The sequence below is a fragment of the Falco biarmicus genome, chromosome Z, assembly GCF_023638135.1.
Source record: "Falco biarmicus isolate bFalBia1 chromosome Z, bFalBia1.pri, whole genome shotgun sequence".
NCBI lineage: Eukaryota > Metazoa > Chordata > Aves > Falconiformes > Falconidae > Falco > Falco biarmicus.
Window position 1 is genome coordinate 28057449 of NC_079311.1, and position 20497 is coordinate 28077945.

The following is a 20497-nucleotide window of genomic DNA, read 5'->3' on the forward strand; positions in this document are numbered from 1 at the left end:
AATGACAAAGGTGGCTTTAATCCATGGTTACCCCTTTTTTCTGGCACATATTTACCCATAAAGATTACTGGCAAGCCTCATTCACTACAGATGGTATCTCATAGCTGAAACTGCCAACATCTCAAGAAACATGAACCTTGAAAAATTTTTGTATGTTATTTCACAGCGAATACAAATTCTTCAAAAAAGCACTTAAGTATAACAAGATCATAAATTATAGTCTATTTTGCAAATGTATTTAGTACAAACATGTCCACTAAATGGATAGTCAAACAGAATCTGAATAGAAGAGGTCAAATAGAGTAATTAAATAATGAGAACACTTCAGCAGTGAAAACCTGTGAATTGCCTGAAGACGACAGGAAACTGCACTTATGCAAATAAAGACAGTTGGGTTTGAGATTAATTAAATCATTAATCCTTTGTGTTTCCAAGTTATTTTCAGAAAACACTTCAGCTTGACATTAGGATAGTACTGTATGTGCAATATTTTATACAAGCCACCTTCAAAACTTTGACATTGTTTCTGTATTCAGAAGAAAAATACTTAGTTTGCAGTTTCTGAAGCTTTTTTTTGATTTTTTTTGTAAAAGCTTACTTTCCAATGTGAACTCATTTTAAAACCTTGACATCACCTTTAACTCCTTACTTTCATACAGGATCCTGAAAAAAGCAAAAGGTGTTAGCCTACAAAGCACTAGGAGGAAGGTCTCCCAAAACTAATAACCAATGGAGTATGCTTGCCCAAGGCCAGCGGCTTTTGATTCAGACTGTTAGTCTGTAACACTAGATGCTACAAACTACTGCTAACCTCACCTAGAGGTACTTTCCTCATGCAAAAACAATCTTCCAGTTCTCAGTGGGGAGTGTTGACATGGCGACTGTAAAAGGCCCAGTGCAGATTTTCTAAGACGTCTTCAGCACCAATGTTGACCTGAGGGCACTTGCTTAATATTGCTACACTATGCTGAAGCTTTATTTCACTTTATCTTTGAGATGGAACACCAGTGCCACTGTTCTTAGTGGTATATGTTTCCAATTTTAATTTTATATAATTCAAGTATCAGAGATGGCAACAAAGGAATCACTTCTAATTGAAAATTGACTTCCCTAAAGGACAGTCATACTTGGGTCTGTTAATCCATTTCCAGAAACTGTGGCTATGTAGGATCTAGAGCAAGGCCACTTCAAAAATAAATTAAAATTGGGGGACAGGGGGAAGGGCAGGACAGTGCTGGACAACTACAACAACACTACCCTGAAACAAGAAAAAAAAAAAGTTGCAAACAAAAAACCCCCTTATATTTACACGAACTTTTAGTTCAATTTAAATACATTTTAAACAGAACTTACAGACTGACAGTTCTACATGTTATAACATACAGATATGCTTCTTTTTAAGCCCTGATAATCATTTAAATCCCATGTGAGCTTAAAAAAAACCAGTTCACACAGCCTTGATGACATACTTGCTCAAAATACACTACCAAACCTCCCAACAACAATGCACTCTAACACTACAGTTATGAGCTCACCTCCAAGTGTTGCACAGTTAGTAAGTTTTACATCACCAGCAATGCAAAGAAATCCTCTCTTAAAGTAAAAGGGTATTTCCAGTAAAGCCAAAGATTAGTTACATAGAAATATTTATTTGTATTTAGACACTTATGGAAAAGCAGCAAATGAAAGTCAACGTTTTAGGCATCTTCCTGAGCCTCAAGGCCACAAAACACAATATGGTAAGAATAAAACATTTGCATAATGAATCCACTAAGAATACCAGCAAGTTTTCTACTACTTTATTATCTAAAAAGTAAGAGAACTGGTGCTAGAAGCTAATTATTTAGTCCCAAGCAGCAAAACCTGGATAAAGACAAACCTCAGTACAAGCCAGAGTATAGCCCTGGGAAAACAAAAAAGATCAACATCTCTGCAGATCAAAGATCCTTTCCCACGATGAAGCAGTTGTCTGACACTAAGCACAGACATCTGAAGAAAGCTACATCACTTCAAAACAAGTTTTCCAAAATAGATTGCTTCTGATCAATCAAAAGCATGCTTGCAATTCATTTCTGAACCAGCAGCTACTGCAAGAAATAGTCATAAGTAATCAAATGAACAGACAACTCCATGCTAATTAGCTTACTATGAAATACATTTACCATGAGAAAAGACAGTAAACACACAGTATCAAAAAGGATCATTGTTACAATAAACAAACAAGACCCACAAGGTTATCACAATGGTAGAAGTATATCCAACAAGCTGATGTAACTACTGCAAGTGGCCAAACCCCACTCCAACTCAACATGTTGCTAGCTCTGATGTCCATTAAAAAAAAAAAAAAAAAAAGTACACAATTTTGCTCACAGTCCGACTGGATTCAAAAGCCAACTAAGGCAAGTGGAAGAACTGCAGTCGCCACCAATTCTCTATGCATGCCCAACATTTCTACTGATAAGTATCCTGAGTGCAACAACAGTACATTAACACAATACTATGTTATCTATATTATTGTATCTGTTTTCTATCTGTATTATCCTCACACCCCCTCAGGAATAAAAAGCCAAGTATCACATGACACTGCATCTCTGCCAGAAAACCAAACTCCAAATCAGAGATGTCTTTTGAAGACCACATAAAACCAGTAATGAGTCTCTAAATGCAGCTCTGAATATTATTTTTTTTTCTTTGCCACAAGCAAAACACAAGATGTGGTAGTTATTCTTTTTGTTCAATTCTATTTCTCCTGAAGATGAAATGGATCACATTAGATAAACGCAGTTAAAAAGAAGCAACGAGCACTCTATATTCCCTGGGGGAAAAAAGCCACTATCAAACTTTCCGGAATTGAAGCAGAACATGGTCCAAACCCGAGACAGACAAATACAGTGTCCTTTGGTTTGATCAACTCTTTTCAGAAAGAAAGGTGAGATAGTTTCACTGCAACATGCTCTTTTTCACGATATTTCTTCATTCCTGATTTTGTTTCAGGTCAGATAAAGTCTCAGCTTTATCACCATAGAACATCAATGTACAAACACTCGTTATGCGCACTTCTGCTTTCAAAAGCGATATGGCTATATGCCTGAAAAAGACTTTTTTTTTTTTTTTTTTACACTAAAAAGAAGCCTGCTCTGAAATGTTCTGTTCATTACCCCCTCTCCAAATTCTGGCCCAATCATTTCAAATTCAACAAACCATGAGGTGTATTTGTAGCCCTGTGGAAGACACTGCATTTGAGTTAGTCATCTTGGGCAAACCACATCTGCTCTATCAGGCCCTGTACTTAAGGCATGGGAAGCCTGTATGTTGGTATGGGCTGCTGCTGAAGGAAAACTGCTGGAATGCCCCGTGCTGGCTTGTCCTGCACACTGGTGGGTATCACCAACAACACAACCTGCTTGTCAGTGGAAGGTATATGGTATACATTCCATGGATATATCCTCTGCAATAAAAAAAAGTTACCCAAAAGAAGACATTTTTACTTTTACTGTGGTCCAGAGTCCTAAAAAACAAAACTAATAGGAAACCACCATCTATTTAAGGGAAGAATATAAACAAGTGAAAGGAAAAAATAGACCACAAAAAAAATAAAAAAATCAAGACAGTGGGTAGACTCGTTACATGCTCTGCTCCCCCATTCAACCGGTGAAAGGGAGAGTATACCAGGACCAATTAGTTACCCCAGTCTGGTGGCTCACATACAAAACCCCTATCAATTGACTAGATTTGGATCTTCCCCCCTCAAGACACATCAGGGACTGGGTCCCATAGGGAGGTAACAAACCTTATTATCTTCCACCGACAAAACACTGGAGCAGTCATAAACAGCAGCAGTTGACCGCTCTAATGGTTACAGGCCTGAGATCACAGTGACCTATCCTTATATCTGAAAAATAAACTGATTAAAATTAATCTTTGGGGGGGGGGGGTGGGGTGGGAGGTAGAACCACCTGCTTGTTAAATCTCTTTGCTTATTACAACTGAGCTCCTACCTGCTTTTATGGCAAAAGTGCAGGTAGTTACAGTACATGACTACATCTCTGGGTATGACTTATTGACAAGCAAAACTCTGATGATAACACGGGAAAAATATTCTTTTGGGGTTCATACTATCACTGCTTCAAAATGAGTTGCATGCAAACAGTACAGGCTGCCTAGAGGTGACATAGAGATCACCCAGATGATTACAGCTTTTAGAGGCTGGAGTTATTCAGAGAACCCATTCCCCCCTTCAACAGCCCCATCTGGTCAGCGAAAATGCCTGACAGGTCCCAGGGAATGACAGCTGGTTAACGATTACTGAACAAGGCTGCCCCACAGTCAGAGCTGCAGTACCCAGTATTATGACTCCTCCAGCAAGATGTATGTGGAGCTGCGGCATGTTGCATGGGATCCAGTGAAGGCTTTCTTTGGCATTCCAGCTGCTTATGAACCACAGAAGCAACCTGCATGCTCATGCTGGGGTCAGCAGTACACCTTCACAGTACTGCCTCAGATGTATCCACACAGCCCCATGATTTGCCATGGGCTGTCCCATGCGGTATTTTTAGGCTAAAAGCTACTTATAAGCCTTTCAAGCTCAAAGCCCTAGTATTGGATGAGGAAATGGCTTATGTTACTTCCCCACACTGTAAATCACTCAGCTACGCGGATGACGTTATCCGTATCACTGAGGGGACCGCTGGTCCCATTGATCAAGAAGTGGGAAAAGCGTCAAGTAATGTAGGCATTGCAAAAGGCAATGCAAAATCACGGTCGGGAAACTAATCCCAAGAAAATTAGAGAGCTGCCACAGAAGTAAAATTTGGCAGAAAAACTTGGCAGGGACTTCACAAAGCGATGCCTGAATCAGCTAAACAAATCATACTTTATATGGTAGAAATGCAGAGCAAAGTAGAAACACAGAAGATTATTGGTCTTTATGGGTTTCAAAGACAATTTATACTATATCTGGCCCAGATACCGAGTTCATTATATAATACAGTAAGAAGGGGGTGGGGCGGCAAAAAAAGATACCTGTTCTTTCCAGAAGAAAAGATAAGAGCCATTTCTGAACAAGCAAAAAAAGTAGTTTCCCATGCAGCAGTTTTAGGCTAAAACTACTAATAAGCCTTTCAAGCATAAAGCCCTAGTATTGGATGAGGACATGGCTTACTGAAGTCTCTGGCAGCATGGGGACAGGTGACACATACTGCCAGGCTTTTTGTCTCAGAGGTTGCCCCCATCTGTGCAAAACTACAACTTTGGGCTGCTTGTTCAGCGCCAGCTGGAACAGAAACAATCACCCAAGAGACAAAGGTTACTGACAGCAGGGCTCCCTATTTTACAGTGGATACTGTAAAATTACTCCAGTCAGTAAAGCGGGAAGACACAACAGACTAGCATTGTGAAATGGAAGTGATCCATTTCTACACTTAACTTTGTTTGGGCTGGGAGAGGTAAGTGCCTTACAGGAGAAAACGACACAAATTAGCATGGACAATGATGGTGTGCCTCTACCACATGGACTGCCTCTATCTTGGGCACAGAAGGCCCCACCAGAGAAGCAATTAACCCAAGAGCAGAATATATGGCTCACCAATGGATCAGCAAGATACAAGAAAGACAATGCAGTGGAAAGCAGCAGCCTTTGAAATGGCCGGGCAAACCTTCCTAATCCATCAAGGGAAGGGGGCAGCAGCCAGCAGGTTGAACTGATGGGTGCAACTATGGCGCTGGAAGAACCACCAGGTTCAGAAACATTTATACTGACTCAGGCAGTACGTAAAGGTCTCAAACTGTGGGCTAGTAAATGACAACCAGATGACTGGATGATACACGGTAAACTTCCTTGGTGGCAGAATTTCGTTAAGACTAGAGAGCAATGCAAAACCATTGCTCTCTGGGTAAGACATGTAGATGCCTACACTTCACATCATGGTGAGCCAGAGTAGAAACACAGTGCTGTTGCTGATCAGGCATCTAAGGTACATACTTCTGCAATATCCCCCCAGTGAGGAAGCACTAGCTGAGCAGGCTCATAAAAAGTCAGGTCATTAAGGGATAGCTGCTACCTACAAATGGGGACAAAACATAGGCTTTCCTTGCACCAGAGAGGCCATTCAAAATGCCTTTCAAGAATAGCAGGTGGGCATATTAACAGAAGCAAGAAAACCACCACAACAGCCTTATGGAAAGACAGAGCACACGCTAAAGGACATTACATTGGGCCATGTCCAAAAGGCCAGGCTTTGTAATCAAGTGGTGATGGCTGATACATGTACAATCACCTGGCTGTACTGCCTTCTTCCCAGGCCAACCAGAAGGCCACTATGAAAGGCCTTCACTTTTTAAGCCAATGGTCAGGTATTCCTACTTGTATTAAATCATAATGGTTGTCATTTCCAGAACCAATGGTCCAGCAGTGGGGTGGTGAAAACGAGGTAGCATGGTCTATCACAGGGGTCCTCACACTTTTTAACCAGGGGCCGGCGCGGATGCAGTGGCAGGCAGCCATCTGCGGCTGCTTGGTTTCCCCCCCCAAGCCCCGGTGGTGGGAGCAGGGGGCTCTGTAAATACCAGGGGCCGGATTGAGGACGCTGGGGGGCCGTATCCAGCCCGCGGGCCGTAGTCTGAGGACCCCTGGTCTATCAGATATCCCGTCAACCTTGTGAAGCCAGTTTAGTAAAGCATACTAACGCCTTACCAAAAAAAACCCAATAACTGACTCCTTCCACCCACCCACCCACACTCTGGCGGAATTAGCCAAGAGTGTTAGCACAAGCATTAATAAATCCAAGTAACAGGGCAGGAGTCCCAGGCTACAACACTTACAAACTATCATTAGGCCATCACCATGCAGCAATGCACATCAGGTTCCTGTCCGAAACTGAAGAGGGCTGTATCTTGGCACTAGATAGACAATCCTGCTTATAGTGATCCCTGCCAAGACACCAGCCCGGGTGCTGGGGGCTACATTCTCAATGTCAGAACACTCAACCTATACTCCTTTAATATGATCTGCAACATACATCTCATAAAAAAGTTGTACATCCCTTGTGTTTTGCAGAAAGCAGATACAGATATGCCTCCCAGGAAGTTTCAGCACTGCACTAGCCTGCAGCACTACCTGTTGGCACCCTGCGGGTTACAGGGATGATGCAAGTCCCACCTGCCCAGTGTATTTCTGGGCACAATGGACACTCTGCTGGGAATCAAAAGGCCCATTTTATGAAATGTCTGTGCTGGTCAACATCCAAGGATGCCAAGAAAGGGAGCCTTGGAAATGTGTGTGTTTGTGAAAACCCCACGCCTTGATGATCCTTGCAGATCACTTTATTAACTAATGCTATGTACTGCTACCTCTTACAGAGAGAAATACAGATTATTCTCACCAGTAAGAGCAACTATCTTTCTTTCATACAAACTACTATGTTAAAACATCTTTGGCGTGATAGAGTTATTAAGGTCCATTCCACAAAAGAAAGACCATAATAATTCACTGTCACTACCATCACAGCTTGTGACACATGGAAAATATGGTAGATAATTGTCCTTCCCAAGTAAATTATAAAGGCAATTTCTTATGGGAATTAAAAGGTATTTTCAAACAAATCACTCCGTCTTATTAACTAAGAATTTAAGCCTACTCTAGATTTTGAGATCACATCCTGAAGAAACACATTTTCAGGCCTGCAATGCTACTGTCAGCAAAAACAGCCTCAAGCCATTGCTAGAGTTGGACCCTTACCATGTATCAACAGGTTGACTCAGAACCCCCAGAGGAGCTTTTCTCTTCTCTTCTCTGTGAATCTCCAGAACACTCATTTAACACAAGTTTGGAGAACTGTTACTTTAACTAAACAGACTTAGTGATCCAAGTATGTGTATTTTACAGTCTCTTGTAACATCCTTACAGAGAAACTGGTGAAATACGGTCTAGAAAAACAATCAGGTGGACTGGCTGAACTGTAGCAAGCAGTGGCACAAAGTCCACGTGGAGGCCAGTCACTAGTAGTGTATCCCAGGAGTAAATGCTGGCTCCAATCCTGTTCAACATTTCCATTAATGATCTGGGTGGTGGGGTAAAGTCCACCCTCGGCAAGTTTGCAGATAACTCCAAGTGGGGAGGAGTGGCCAATACAGCAGAGGGTCATGCAGCCATTCAGAAGGGCCTGGACAGGCTGGAGAAAGGCGCCAACATGAACCTCATGAAATTCAAGCAAGGAAAACGTGAAGTTCTGCATATGGCAGGGGCAAGCCCATGCACTAGTACAGGCTGGAGGGTGACCAGCTGGCAAGCGGTTTTGCAGTAAAGGCCATGCAAGACAAGGTGAATAGGAGCCAGCAATACGCACTCATGGAAAAGGCAGCCAGGGGCATCCTGGGCAGCTCGATTAACAGCATCGCCAGCAGGTTGAGACAGGCGATCCCTCAGCCTTCAGTCAGCAATGGTGAGGCCACACCTGAAGTGCTGTGTCCAGTTGTGGACAACCCAACACAAAAGAGACATAGACATACTGACACAAGTCCAGAAAAGGGCCACAAAGATGACTGTGGGATTAGAGCATCTGCCGTGTGAGGAGAGGTGGGACTGTTCATAGCCTGAAGAGAAAGAGGCTTGCTGGGGAGGGGCTGAAACTTTATCATTACATATAAATACCAGATTTATCAGCATGGGGTGAAAGCAAAAAAAGAGTGCCAGACTTTTCTCAGTGGTGCCCACTGACACGACGAGGCAATGGCCATAAACTGAATCGCAAGAAATTCTGTCTGAACAAAAGAAAACACCTGCTTACTACAAGGGTGGTCAAACATGGGGAAAAGCTGCCCAGAAAAGCTGTGGAGCCTCCATTCATGGCTCAAAACCTGGCTGAACACAGTCCTGGGCAACCTGATCTAGCTGACCCTGCCTAACTGGGGGTGGGTGGGGTTGTGTGTTACACTGTGTGATCGCCAAAGGCTCCTTCCCACCTCAACCATCCTGTGATTCTGTATTAATCTCACAGGAAGAAAGACAAGAGAGACAGTCAAAGAAAAAAAAATATTAAAAAAGGGTTAGCAAGGGCATTTTCGCTGTCAAAAAGAAACAAAACTAGAAATCACTTTCACATGTAATAAATAAAATAAATAAAAGTTGTTATATACAAATAGCTTTTACAGGAACGGCTATGTATCACAGAAAGTTCTTCTGAAAGAACTACATTAATTTAACATACTTAAACTAATAATTTTGTGATCAAAATGCATTAACACTGTTTCAATACAAACACCAGTAAACAAGCAGAAAGCAAAAGCTGTTTTAAGTCAGGATAAAAAAGATACATTAAAATCCACCAGAAATCCTTAATCTCTTCTATAATGAGATCTGTATTCTTAGTACCATGCAATCCAGCTCCTTAACTTGAGTACAGGGTACAACATGCTTGTGAAAGGAATTACAACCAACCGAATGTAGTCAGTCTGAATATAAATAATCCATGGAAAACTAAAGAATATAGATAGAAGACTACAAAGGAGCACTGCTAACTTAAAATGAACAGTAGTTTTCATAATTTTTTTTCTCCTCTTTAAATGGACTGCTGTAAGCATGCATGGCTAACTTCATCAGTTTTCAAGTTCCTTTTCTTCGCTGCTGAAAATACCCACCTTAAAGGCCCACAAATGAGGTTCAAGGAGAAAAGAACTCCATTAAAAGAAGATGACTTGTAAAGCAAAATAAACACTGGCATTCCAGAATCAAAAATAGTCCCAAAGCAATAAGCACTGTTGTTGTGGACAAAACACTGGATTATAACCAACCTCAGTACCTGAACAGATGTAAAAGTGTGGTTTCACAAAGAGTTGACTTAACTGGCAAGGGGTACAGGGAGGAATCATAGATGACACACACAGTTATCTGCTTCTAAAAAAAAAAGGCTATAGCTTCCTAGAAAGATGTGGATGAAGAAGGTAAGTATAACTGTGTATCACTGATGCTGGATTATGAACGCACATTAATGAACCTCACAGAACAAAGCACCCAGCTATATTCAATAATTACTGATGTAATCTTTAAAATGCCTGTTAACAAAGACATGAGGAGTAACACATTTGCTGCAACACAGGCTATAGAGATGACCCAGTTCAGTCCATCTTTCCTGTCTCCTCTCTTCTCCTTCTCTACCCCGCTTCACATTACCCTAATCTTCAATCTTCCAATTTTTCACCTCAATTGTTTTGGTCAATAGTTCATATAAGCTCTCCTCCTATTCCAGCCTTCCAGTTCCTCACCTGATGCACATCCTTGTTAGCCCATCCCCAGACTTCACAGGATTTCTCCTTCTCCTGGCTGTACATCCCCACTGGGTCACGGGCCCAACAGTATCTACAGATGCTACTTTTCTCTCCACACGGGCTTGCTTCAACAGACTTACCTTCCTCTCAACTCCTCCTCTTCTCCTCAGTCCACCTACTTCTCCTCAAGCTCTCTTCTAATACCAGCTTCTTGATTCTCTATTCTCTTCACAGCAAAGCAACACCTCAACCCTGACATTGAAGACTTCACCACCAATACTTAAGTTGTCAATATTATAAGATACAGACCTCAGAAACTTGTGGGAAGCATCAGACAGCCTTTTTAAGTATACAAGGCTGACCATCATCCTGCAGTTTAGAAATGCACCTTGAAGCTACTTCTATTTAACATCTATGTACCTGTAGATGAATTAGTTTCACTAAAAGTGCTCTTAATAAAACAGAATCAGAGAGGTGGCGAAATGGAACAGATTCTGACATAAAGAACAGAGACAGAGGGAAATGAAAAATGGAGTGTCAGAAGAAATGAAATATGAACTTACTCACATTATCTTGGCAGATTATACCATCTCTCTGATGAAATACAAGATCCTTCCCCCAGATAAAAGAAAATGCAGTAGAGCTGGTCTGAGGGACAGGGGGGAATTCAGAATATTTTCATCCATACCACAACATGGAAAATTAGTAAACACGAAGAAACTGGATTAGTAGATGTAATAATAAAATAAAATAAATAGATTAAAAATCAGTATGACTAGTTAAACAAAGACAACTGAAACTAGCATCAGAACAAGCGTGAAGTGATAGCGTTTCATTAACTAGAAGTGTTTCTAAACTATAGCCTTAGTATTTGCATAAAGGAAACTGGCACAAAATATAGGAGAGAACATAGAGGACCTGCTGAAGCAGGGCTGAGGAGGTACTACTCATTCACAGGGAGATCAGAGTACCATAAAAAAATAAATGGGTAATTTTGAGAATGAAAACAACAAAAGTATCTTTTTTTTAACATCTGCTTTTATGTCAAACACTTCAGGACTGTCTACTCTTACCCACCAGTTTATCAGCTGGAAAGAACAGGTGTACCAGGTGATTAATGATCACAGCTACTATGATGTTCTCACAAGTAATGAACAGCAACAATAAAAAGCAACTTTAAGGGGTATTTTGTAATTTAAACTTCTCTCCATTGCAGATCTGCTTATACTAGAGTTACTGTCTTAATCAAGTGCAGTCCCAGTCAATACACACAAGAAAGATGTATTCAAATTGTAGGCAGTAGGAAAAAGGGATACTGGAATCACAGAATTACAGAATACCTTCAAGTTGGAAGGGACCTATAAGAATCACTAAGTCCAACTCCCTGCTCCTCATAGGACTACCTAAAACTAAGACCATACAACTAAGAGAGTCACCCAGATGCTCCTTGAACTCTGACAGGCTTGGTGCCATATCCAGTTCCCTGGGGAGCCTGTTCCAGGGACCAACCACCCATTCAGTGAAGAACCTTTTCCTAATGTCCAGTCTGAGCTTCCCCCAACACAGCTTCATTCTATTTCTCTGTGTCCTGTTGCTGGTCACTGGAAAGAGATCAGCACCTCCTCCTCCACTGCCCCTCCTGAAGAAGCTGTAGACTGCAATGAGGTCACCCTGTAGCCTTCTCTTCTCTAAGCTAAGCCCAACAAGCTCTTAATTTTCCCAGTATGTAATGAAACAAAGCCAGCCTGGATTGTTCAGCCTAGCAACGTAAAGTCTAAAAGTAAACATGATTGCTCGCTATAAATAAACCCAAGTATATACCAACCACAGGAAAAGAACTAAGAATTAAGCTACTGAATGATACTAAATGAGAACAAATGAGTATATGAAGGCTGTGTATAATTTAGGCTGGAAATTAGAAGGACATTTTTGAAACAAGCCAGAGAGGGTATGCTGTGGATCACCAATTTTAAGATGAATAATTGTTTTGTCACATGGATTGAAAGACATTATTTATAAGCCTGCAACAGAAAGCAAACATACAGCCAATAAAGTTCAACGTGAACATTTCTTCATAATCCCCTTTTGTTCCCAAGTATGAAAGACTAATAATCCCTTTTTGTTCCTCAGTATGAAAGACCTGAGGCATACACTACCACAGAAGACTGAAAAGGAGTAGGCTACCTGCAACATCCAATGGGAGTGTTAGAAGCAAGCTTTTTTTTTTTTTTTAGAAGTTATTTAAGCCTCAATTAAACCTACACACTAGGGACCATGACAGAGAAAGAGATGATTAAAAAAAAAATTATAAACTTTTGAGATACCCTTCCTCTGTAGAGATTTATAGACTAAATATTGTATTAGTACACCAGGACAATGAATGTACAACAGCACAGATTAAAACAGCAGAGCAGGAGTGGGAACAATGGCACACCTGCTGCAAATAAAGAGATCAAGTGGAATCAAGTGGAATCATGAAACATGAAAGAAAGAATACTGGTAACAGAAAGGAACTGGCAGGCACTGGTGGTGTGTGAGACTGTATCACATACATGGAACCACAAATATGCTGTAAGACTCAACATGACTCTTGGCACTCTTTGCCAAAAGGGAACATAAACACAGCAAAGATCATGCAACATCATTAATACTCAAGAATAACCCAAAAGACATGATGAGGACTTGATAGCCAGCATCCCTTGCTCTACTTGTAACTGCACGTAAACCTGGCCAGACTGATGAGATACACATCTGTCCTGGTCTTCATCAACGTAGGACTGCAAAAGCATGGATATGAAGGATGAACGAAATCTGTGAGATAACAAGTTACTGAAACTTGTTTTGTCCAAAATAAAAGTAGTTTTTCCTTTTATCCAGTGATCCATTGTGAGCTGCTGCACTTTAAACTCTTTCAGTTCATCTGTTTACACATCCTGTTTGGCTGTTGCAGAACCACAGTATCTTAAAACAGACCATTTGCCAAGTGACATCTGTTGCATAAAATGTAGCTAGTTCATCACCGCAGCGGTAACAGCCTAGGTTATTGTTTACGGTCTTTCAGTTTCAGCAAAAGACTTTTTTTTTTCCTTTGTGTAAAATTACAGATTCCTCTAATTTCAGTGGTTTCAATAAAAATAATACAACACATTGATGGGTAGAAGAAAGCAAGAAAACCTGTTACTTACAAAGTACGGTAAGCGTTCACAGTGCATGGAGTGCTGCTACAACAGAACTCTTCCAACTCACGACTGCAAAGTGTCTTCCTTAGAGGTCGGGTAGCTTGTTTCTATTAACTAAATCAGAAAAGCTTGCTTGCTTTCTTTTGGCATTTCTTCATATATAATCTGCGTGTATCCTTTCAAAAGCTACTTTTACATTTCATTTACATTCTCACATAGAGATGAATAAAATTCCCTATGCAACCTGTTTCTCAAATATAATAATAAAAGCAAAAATTGAAATGCACATCCGAGGAGCAGTAAGTTTCAAAAGCCAGCACTAACCATGAATTTTGTTTTCCCCTGCTTGCCCCCACCCTTTGGTATGTTAAGATTATGCTAGTACTGACAAAGAAAAGTAGTGTAGATATAAACGGGAAGCAAAATTCATGGCTTGTGCTGGCTTTTGAAACTTACTGTTCTTTGGCAGGGAGGTAGTAAAGCTACCATGCAGTATCCTTCAAATATTGCATGTCTCAATGTTTCCACCTCCTTCCAAACTACAGTTTTATCTAGTCAGAAAATATTTAGTTGTGCCTTGGGAAAAAAACCCACCCTGTATTCAAGTTCTGCAGCATGAACAACTAGAACTTCAACTAGGCTTACTAGTCAGAGAACGTCCAACAAAAGATAATTTTTCTAGCTTGTTTGGCTTGATTTGTGATACTTTTCAAATCTTTGTTTGCACTAACAGCTGTAATTTTGGATAGTACTATTACATGTATGAGCACCCCAGGAGATTTATTCATCTCAAACATCATCAGTAATGGTGAAATCCAGCTGTGTTAAATGGAAAGTTATAAAGTGACTTTTAAATATACTTTTCATTTCATTGTTCGTGATGTCGTTCTTGAGTAAGCAACACTGATACTTCTGTAAAATGAGGATGGCAGAACAAATCCCAAGCTCTTGGCTGCCTTTGAGCCATGACTACACGTAAAACGGAGTAAGTTTGTCTTCAACATGTATGCATTTTGCACCACAGTTCCTTAGGATTTGTATGTAAGGAATAAAGAAGAAAACTCCTCTCAAAGCAAGTATTTTGTGGTATCAGCTACATGGAGGGAAGTAACTTCCAGAAGAGCAAATTCAATTATATCTTTTTTTATTTGACACCAAGCAGCCTGAAGGTTATCTCACTTGACATGGAAGCAGGAATTGAAATGGTGGGTTTGTATTTTGGATTAGATCTCCGAGATAATTTTGAGCCTGCTTGCATACACGCCTGTGCAGACCTCTACCTCCATTTGTTAAAGGAAGGGTTGTGCGTTCTGTATCTGCTTCTGGCTAACTTGTTAGCTCTTACTTCCTACACTTCTTATTTTCACCTGCACCAGTGATGGCATCACTATAAAAAAGATACCAGCTGAGGACATAAGGATTAAATTCAACCTCCTTTCCATTTTTTCTATCAGCACTAGCTGGCAAACATGCATCACTCTTCCCATAAGGTTATTTTTAAAAACTATCTCCTGGTTTCAGATCTACAGTACAAGACAGACTCCTGATTTCAGACCTACAGTACAAGACAGAAACATAAGAGTCTAACACATAAATCATCTAAAAAAAATTAAGTTTGGTTAAGATTTTGGGATTAAACTGTAATTTTCTGAAAGCTAGAATTATTACTGATGCTTTTAATGCTGGAACCTGTAAAGACAGAGAAGGAGCACCTCAAATCAAAAAGGAAACGAAAGGCCTTATTCATATCAAGGGGCATATCACAAAGAGACTCTGAATATTAAAATGCCTGTCTTTTTCTGTGCCAAACATTTAGTCTTTAATAAGTAACTTAAAAATTCTAATTAATGACAGTGATTCTTCTTTTTTATTGGAACCTGTTAAGAACACGCATCTGCAAGCCTACAGTAGGGAATTGGAAAACAGTCTAAGGTAAAACATACCAACTTGCCAATGCCACACCTCCCTGCTGGTGGTCCACAACAAAGTCTGAAAACTGACAGTCGGTTTACAGTCCCAGAAGGGCCTGGGATCCACTCGTTCGTACACCACTTCTCACAGCACAGCCTGTGGCAAGCAGGCTGGCAAGTGAACAGTTATCAGATACTCAAAAGACGAGTAAATCGAAACTGTGAGATACTGACACACAACACTTGCACCTTTCAAAACTATGCATAAGCAGCGGAGGCTTACAAAGAAAAAAAAAAAAAAAAAGCCACTCCCAGGGACTAATGGAAACCACACCACCGCAGCTCCAACCAGCTGGACGTCGAGACTTAAAACGCCAACACCTGACTGCCTTCCACGGCGGGACACCTACAGGTGAGGAAATGACGGCGCCAACAGAACCGCGCCGAAGTCCGAGGGAGCTCCGGCTCTCCCGCGTTCAGCCATCTTCCCCATCACCGCGGCAGGCGGCCGGGATGCCACCCCGGCGCACCGCTCCCGAGCTGCGCTGTCCCTTTAAGCCGCAGCCCATGACCAGCGGGAGGAACCGGCCCCCGGGCGGCCGCCCCGCTCCCCCCGCCCGGCGCTGCAAGGGCCGGCGGCGCCCAGCGCCGCAGGAAACTTTGGCGGGAGGGGAGCGCGCCGCGCGCCGGCCGCCCCCTCCGGTGGGCTCCCCCCGCCCGCCTCACAGGCGGCACGGCGCCCCGGCGGGGGGCGGGGGGGGCGCCCGGAGACCTCGACGCGCCCACCCTGTCAGGCAGCAGCGGAGCCCCGCCGCCCCCGAGCCCGCAGCGGGCAGGACCGTGCTCCCCCCGCCGCAGGCCCGCAGCCCGCCGCGGGAGAGCCGCACCCGGCAGCGCGACAGCCGCGGGCCCCGGCGGGTTCCAGCGGCCCCCGGGCCGCCCCCCCCGCGCCGCGGCCAGGTGCCCTCCCTCAGGCGCCCGCGGGGAGGCGCCCTCCCGCGAGCAGGGCGGGCCGCCCGGAGCAGCGCGGTGCCGCCACACGTGTGCCCGGGAAGGGGCATCGCAGCCCGGGGAGGCGAGCAGCAGGGCGCCAGCCGGAGCGCAGGGCCCCTCCACCCGAGAAGAGACCGGCTCCGGGTACGGGGCTACGGCAAAGCACCACAACTCCAACTCCATCTCCCCCCGCCCCAGGGCTACCGCGGAGCGCGTGAAACTCACGGGAGAAAGGCGAGCCGCGCCGCGCCACCAGCTCCCGGCCGAGCCGCCTCCGCGCTGCCAGCACCGGCGGCACCGCCAGCACCGGGGTCTGCCAAGCGCCGTCGCCGCGACCCCCCTTCCTGCCGCCTCGCCTGCCCCGCCCCCACGGGACCGCCCGCCCCTGGCGCCCCGCCCCTCGGCCGCGGCCCCGCCCCACCCCGCCCGGCGCGGGGGACGCGGCGCCGCTCACGTCTGCCTGCGCATTTCTCCGGGGAAGCGGCGCGGGGGGCGCTGCGCGTCCCCTCAGCGGCTCCGTTCGGCGCGGGCGGGGGCGACGGGGCGCTCCCGTCCGACGGCGCGGCGGGGTGACGCCGGGAAGGGTCTTGGGGTCAGCCTGGCAGGGTCCTCGCTGTGCGAGCCCAGGGCGGAGGGAACGAACCGCACCGTCCCCTGGCGGTGCGGGAGGCTCGGCTGGCCGCCCGACTTGGCGGCGGCGCCGACCCCGCCTGGCCGCCGGTCTGGGCTCAGACGACCGGGGAAGAGTCGCGGCTCTTGCCGGAAAGCCACTGGTTTCCCTGCGGGTGGGTCGCAGGGGCGAGCGGGGATCCCTCTGCGGGCCGGGGCAGCCCGGGGCGTTCGGGGCTGGCCGCGCTCGCAGGGGCCGCGCCTGTGGGTCAGGGGCCCGTGGGCCCACCAGCCGTCGGTCCCGGAGCAGCGCCGTCCCGTCGCGCCGGGCCGAGGAGGCGGGGGCCGCGGGGCCGCAGGCCGTGTCAGGCGCGGCGGGGGGAGCGCTCAGCAAACGCCCACTGCCACACCGGAGGGGTTCAAAGGCGACCCGCAAGGCCCAGGGACGCGGGGCTTGTGCGCCGGGTGCCTTCGGCGGGCAGTAACGGAGCCCGGCGGGAGCAGCGGCAGGAACCGGGGCGAGCTCGGGCCTTTGCTTCGGGTGAGAAAGTTCGCCCCGTCTAGAGCCGAGGCGGTTTCGGCAGAGGAGCTGCGACAGCCCCCGGCTGACCCCCGGGAGTCACTGACTCAGGGCGACGGGGAGCCAGAAGAAGGGCAGCCTCCGAGGGTGGGTGCCGGGAGCGGCACAGCCAGTTACTGTAACGAAAGGCAGACATGCTGGTTGTTGTTAGAAGCTTGTTGAACTCTACTGTACTTGAGTGAGATGATGATTTCCGTGGAATTCGTAACATAATAGCAAGCTGAAGCTTGGGCATGTCTGACACTGAGCTGTACCTTACAGCACATACCCACCGCGTGAGAGCATGGCTCGGCATCTCCGGCTGAACTGGTTGTGCAGGAGGCGTTCAGGACATCCATCTGCATAGGTCAGCTGGAAGAATTGGGACCCAGATCTGTACTGTATTTCAGGGGTGTTGTAATTAAGCATTCCTTTGTTAAATGGGGCTGTCTTGACGCTGCTCTAAAATACAAAAACATGTATGGTAAGACACGATTGTGCCACCTTCAGGTTGAAGTAATACCTTGTTTTACATGTAGATCTACAGACTTTATGAAAACAAATTCGGGTAATTGGACCTTTGCTGGATGTTTCAGTGTTTCTGCAAAGACTAGATGTATTATCATGATGAAGGATTTTCCTTGTTCATATAAAATGCAAGATACACAGACTTAATGAATTAATTCTTTGGAAGCCAATTAACGTTTCCCAATTAAAACACATCAGTGGATTTTTGGTTTGGTTTTAGATGCCTGGTCCATTTTCCTCAGAAAGTGAAAACCTGGTTTTGTGGGGGTATAGTGCATAGCAAGCGATTAGTGATTAATGTGTCCCAAAGATGTTTTCGTTCTTTGATGACAGGAAATATTAGCTGTTGAACAGAAATGGTGACTTACCGGCTGCAGTTGATTTGCAGAGTCACGCCAGCATTTCTTTCTAGAGCTCTTTGTCCTACCAAGCACTCATGCAACTTTGTGCCAGGCTTCCCTTACATTATTGATCTGTCTCGTGAAACTGAACAGAGTAATTGCAAAGGCCTGGCCTAAGGATTTCAGACCTTACCCTGAGCAAAGCGATTCAGTGGTGCTTTTGTGAAAGGACAAGCTGATGTCCCTAGGCAGAAGCATCCCAAAGGACTGCCCTCACCTTTCATTCTAGCTGGGGTGGTGTGGCATACAGAAGCGTGCAACTTCACAGTTTCTTACTTGCTACATGCTAGCTAGGCTACATCTAGCTGCTTTTATGCAAATTCTTTAACTGGTGTAGGTTAATTTATAGTCTGAAAGCAATCTTTGTAAAGGAACCTATGGAAAAGAATTTGGAGAACGAGCTCAAAATATTCCTCAGCATGTGAATGTTCCCTGAATTAGAAGGTCCTGTTCTATGAGAATAGGGGAGTCTTACAAAGACAGTCTTTTTTGTAAGTGTACAACATCTGGCTTACAGGTATTAATAAAACAAATCAAAGTATTAAAAAAAAAGAGAAAAGCATTGAGGAATTATTAACTCTTTGAAAAGTAATTGGGAAATACAGCAAACGGGGCCTACTAAGAGAATACTCTTTGAAGTGGTGTTTCTGATTTTTAGAAGTTTTTTCTTCAAAATTAAATAAAAGGTATTTTCATCATTCTCCAAGTACTTTGTATTGAAGTCATTAACCTGAGTAAAATCTTATTTTTCATTATCATAAACATAAGGCAATCTACTTTGGACTTCACATTTAATGGCTCTTTAAATAATTCTACTTTATTTTCCTCCATTTGCTCATACTGCTTTCATTACTTTCAGTGTTGTTTGAATGCTTTTTAACTTTAATTTCATTTATATTACCCACCTGCTCATCTCTGTGCCAAGTGATTTCATATTGCTTCACGAACGCAAATGAATACATTAAAATGTGGTGTTTAACTTTTGCCTCCTCCTCTTCTGAAATCTGAGGCTAGACTTACATTGTCCTTTTTTTCCAATATGAGATTTATTATCATAGGAAAATGAAATTACTTTTAAACTTTATTTTGTGACTTATGTTGTAGCCTCCTAGTGTGAAGTGCAGAAAAATAAACAACACAGTAGATCCTCCGAAGCACTAACTAGGCTTTCCTGTAAGACTGACTTCACTGAGCTGAAAAAGTATTTCTCATCTTGCGTGATTGGGTGTCTACTTTTGGTTTAATGACTTCCTGATTAAAGCAAAGATATTCTGAATGTTCTTTTTTAATGAAAGATCACTGTAATTTTGACATTTTTGTGGGAAATAAAACTGTGGCATTTTCTTTGCCTTGAAAATCCTTTCTTTGAATCTACAGATTTGTGCATTTGGTCCCAATTCAGCAAGGACTTTAAGCATTTGGAAATCGCGTACATGATAAAGCAACTAAATTTAGACCTTTGACATAAAAGTTGCATCAAAATATTTGTTTGATCTGTGGTTATGATCTCATGATAATGTACTTGGGTTTCCTTGTGTGCAGGAATAAACTTATTTTAATGTCCTGAGTTCTTGCATTGTGGCAAACATATCTTGAAGATTTTCACTATCTGTGCCTCAGCTATGCAGGCAATTATTACCTGCCATTTATAGATACATGAGAAAGTACGGTTTGAATGTGTCCAGAAAGCTTTTGAGTCATGCAGTCCGCTTGCTTATACTTCCGTAACACAGTAATATTGTTACTGGAAAACAGCTATAATAAATATTAAATCATAAAGTTCAGTAGCACGATGAAGTATTTTAGATAGATTGATTAATGCCAGGTTTTGAGCTCCTTGCTTTGAGCACCATTTACTCTCTTTTTGCCACAGATACTTACTTCCTTTTTTCTGTTAGTCAAAACAAAATATCGCTCGTCCTTCTATTGTCTAGCACAAGACTGCATCAGACACTGGAGAGCTGTATGGAGATTTTGCTTTGCAAATGGAGCAGCATGCTGGCAGCGTAAAGGATGAAAGTCTTTGAAGGGCTCTTTTGAGGATAGAAATCAGCCCAT

The 20497-nt window shown here is 43.8% G+C and overlaps 1 protein-coding gene across 5 annotated transcripts in view; it reads right to left on the reverse strand.

The window, feature by feature from the left end:
- The window catches only part of PAM (peptidylglycine alpha-amidating monooxygenase), a 152559-nt gene extending 135852 nt beyond the window's left edge, over nt 1–16707 (reverse strand). For 2 of the 5 annotated variants that reach the window (XM_056324481.1, XM_056324482.1), the window contains exon 1: nt 16568–16707. The gene's annotated coding sequence lies outside the window, so the exon portion shown is untranslated. The remainder of the gene's footprint in view (nt 1–16567) is intronic. The other 3 variants (XM_056324480.1, XM_056324484.1, XM_056324483.1) reach the window with 3 other exon arrangements.
- Nucleotides 16708–20497: the final 3790 nt, after the last annotated feature.